The 3,459-nt window shown below is 30.4% G+C and overlaps 1 long non-coding RNA gene across 1 annotated transcript; it reads left to right on the top strand.

Moving 5' to 3' along the window:
- The first annotated feature begins 1,101 nt into the window (after nt 1–1,101).
- Nucleotides 1,102–2,958, top strand: LOC115711200 (uncharacterized). Its single transcript, XR_009686691.1, has 3 exons — nt 1,102–1,243; nt 2,373–2,653; nt 2,753–2,958. It is a non-coding gene; the product is annotated as an uncharacterized LOC115711200 (long non-coding RNA).
- Nucleotides 2,959–3,459: the final 501 nt, after the last annotated feature.

The raw sequence follows: 3,459 nt of genomic DNA, 5'->3' as shown, positions 1-3,459 counted from the left end.
ATTATTACTTTTCTTACTGAGTCCATGTGACTCACAGGTGCTATGTGGTGCAGGTAAAGGCAAATAAAAGCTTGATCAACCATGAAGTGACAGTCTTCTCCAGCAATGTATATATTGACATCGCCGGCCTGCGTGCCGAGTTGTCAGGAGTTGTTTTAGGCTGGCTGTATCTGCTTTGTATTTTGATTTTGTATTTAAATAGTTGTCGTATATATTTTAGCAAAACTTTTTATAACAGGGATTCCCGGAACACACTTTTTATGTCGTTATAATGTCAGTTTATAGTGTTTTATTTTAGTTAAGTTTTTAATATTATCACAGTTTTTAATAATTAATTAATCTATTAGTATTAAATTAGTTTATAAAATCACACATGGTGTCCCTATAGATTAGGACGTTACAGATATAATAATACGCCTATTATATAATGGGCTATTAGGAATATTTTTAAATTTAAACTTTTTTAGCTTTTTAAGGGAGTATTTTTTTTTTTAATATAATAATAGAATAAAAAATTTAAGAAAAAAAGTTTGATTTTTTTTAATATCGAGATTGTTATTGTTTTTAAATTTTATTTTATTTTTTTTAAAAAAAGAGAAACGTGTGATTAGATTTTAGGCTTTTTGTTTTTTTATAGAAAAAAAAAAGAAAAAGTGACATGTCATTTATGCTATTATTAATTAATAATAAATAAATATTTATAAACTTAATAAAAAATTTAAAAATATGATAATTAAAAAAAAAAAGTTTATCTCGGCAGCCCTATCTCGACGGGCTCGCGTGTGCGTGTCGAGATAGGCCTGATTTTTTTTTAAAAAATTCTGAGCATAACAATAACGGCGGGCCTATATTGGCCCGCCGTTATTGCTATTTTTTTAAAATTTTAAATTTGAGCAATCTCGGCGGGCTCGCGTGTGCATGTCGAGATAGGCCTGATTTTTTTTAAAAAAAAATTGTAAGACTTAAAATTTGACCAATCTCGACGGGCCAATATAAGCCCGCCGTTATTGGTCCAGCACCAATAACGGCAGGCCTATATTGCCCACCGAGATTGGTCGAAAAAAGCTCAGCCCACCCATATGCCCTTTACCCTCTCTTTTCATCTTCTTTCCATTACATCTTTAAAAAAAACCCTATTTTCTTCTCCATTGAGAAAATAGCAGCCATTCTCTCCTAATCCAAAATTCCAAGCAAACATTGATGTTCTCTTCTTCTATTTCATCACAACTATTTTAAAAAAAAAGTGAGCTTAAATATATATTATTGAATTTTTTTTTTTTTGATATTCTTATCCTAATAGTTGTTAATTTATTTTAGTCTAAAAAGTTAGTAAAATATTGAAATGTTAGCTTGCATTTGAATGTTTTAGATTGAAATGTGTTTGGGTAAGCTTCATACAACACAAAGGAAGCTTCATACAGAAGAAGCTGATTATTTTTTTTCAATTTTCGTTTGAAACATTATTCTCAGTTCACAGGTTTATATTCTTCATAAGCTGCTGTTGTTTTTGTTTTTTTTTTTTGGTTTTTTAAATTTTCATTGATGGGTGTTTTGGAAATCTGATTTTTGTTGTAGTTGGTGAACATGGGGTTTCTTTTTAAGTTACTTGAAATAATTTCTGGGTGTTTTTTATATGCATGGGATTATTCAATATTGCCCTTTTGCTTATAGTCTTTTCAATCACATGGGTTTTGCTCAATTTGCTTAACTGATCTGATAGAGTGATGTATTTGCTAAGATTGAATTTTTCTATATGGCTTTGTTGTTAGGTATAATTTTTTGTTTATATGATCAAAGATCAATTTTGGTATTTTAGTATTGTCACTATATTTTTTGTCAAATCAGATTTCTTGTTGTTGTGTTTAATGTAATTTAAAACTCAGAAAGGTAAGAAAACAAAATTGATATTTGGATATTGATGGTTCATGCATATAATTACAAACCATGGATAATAAGATTGATCTCTGAATTATCTTGCTTTGGTTGATACAAAGTAATAATAAAACAACATTTCATTACCAGCTAATTAGTTAATTTCAGTTTTCATCCAAGTAATAAAATTTAACATGCTACGTCATATTGTTGGAATGAAATAAAGATTCAACTAATTATTAATTACCGAGTTGCTCCAAACTGATCATGTTTTCCAAACAATCTCCTGCATTATGTCCCCAATTGTTTATCCACTTGTGATTCTTAGCCCATGAATCTCCAATTGCTTTTAATGCCCTGTATAAAAGAGCTAATCCCTACATACTATTTGACTTAATGTTAATTTTACATGATCTTAAAGGAGACAGCTAGTAAAAAACAATTGATTAATACTTTACTGACTATATATTTACATACTTGATCTATTGAAATATTTTCAGTTTCTGAAGCATGGACATTGTAGGAGACAACATTGGGATACAGCTTGTGGAGATCTTCAACTGTTCCCTTGACAAGCTGTAAGAGTAACTCAATCAAGAATATGTTTATATGTATGTATATGAACAAAATTGTTGCTCTACGCTTGTAGTTCATAATAGTAAATTAATTGCTAGATATCTCAACTAAACAACCTGACGATAAAGTCTGTGTTTCTTACATCATGCGACTAATGAGAGACTTAACTATGTCGAACGATCCAAGAGTTTATCTAGAGAAGTATGTAAGTGTTTGAGCTATCGTATCTTTATAATATAATTTAAATTTTGAATCATAAAGAAACTATAATATATAAAAAATTTGACTGACTTTTATATTGTAGTGTTATGGCCAAAAAACATACTCAATGGATGAGATCAACGAAGTGCGTGAAGAATGTGTCTCCTACTTAACTTAGTATATATGCCATGATTTATATTAAACTTTATTAAGTATGTAAGATTAATTATACTTATTGTCAAACTTTTGAACTAATTACAATATATATTATTATGTAATATTTTATTATATTAGAAAATGAATTACATACATCTATTTAAAGTATTGAAAGATTATTTTGTAAATTATATTTGAATTATAAATTTTTGTATGCAATCAATGTAATAGAAGGGAGAATTATTATTTTTCCACCAGTACACTATCTCGGCGGGCTCTTTAGATGCCAATATTGACCAATAATGGGGGGTTAGGCCCGTCGAGATTGGTGTCAAAAAATATTAAATTGGGATAAAAAAATACCTATCTCGACGGGCATAGACTGTCGAGATTGCATTATTATTAACGGCGGGCATTGCCCGCCAGGACTGTCCCCAATAACGACGGGCCGAGACCGCCGAGATAGATTCACCACCAATCTCGGCATTGAAATTTACGGCGGGCCAGACCCGTCGAGATAGATCAATAACGGAGGGCCGGGCCCGCCGACATAGACCTATTTTTTTGTAGTGAAATAATGTTATTTTGAGTAATTTTATAGCGTCATGTCACTGTCTCATATCTCTTTTTTATATATGTGAGTCACTGCTTTTT

The sequence above is a fragment of the Cannabis sativa genome, chromosome 3 (genome assembly GCF_029168945.1).
Source record: "Cannabis sativa cultivar Pink pepper isolate KNU-18-1 chromosome 3, ASM2916894v1, whole genome shotgun sequence".
NCBI classification, from domain to species: domain Eukaryota; kingdom Viridiplantae; phylum Streptophyta; class Magnoliopsida; order Rosales; family Cannabaceae; genus Cannabis; species Cannabis sativa.
This window is presented reverse-complemented; position numbering and strand designations above follow the sequence as displayed.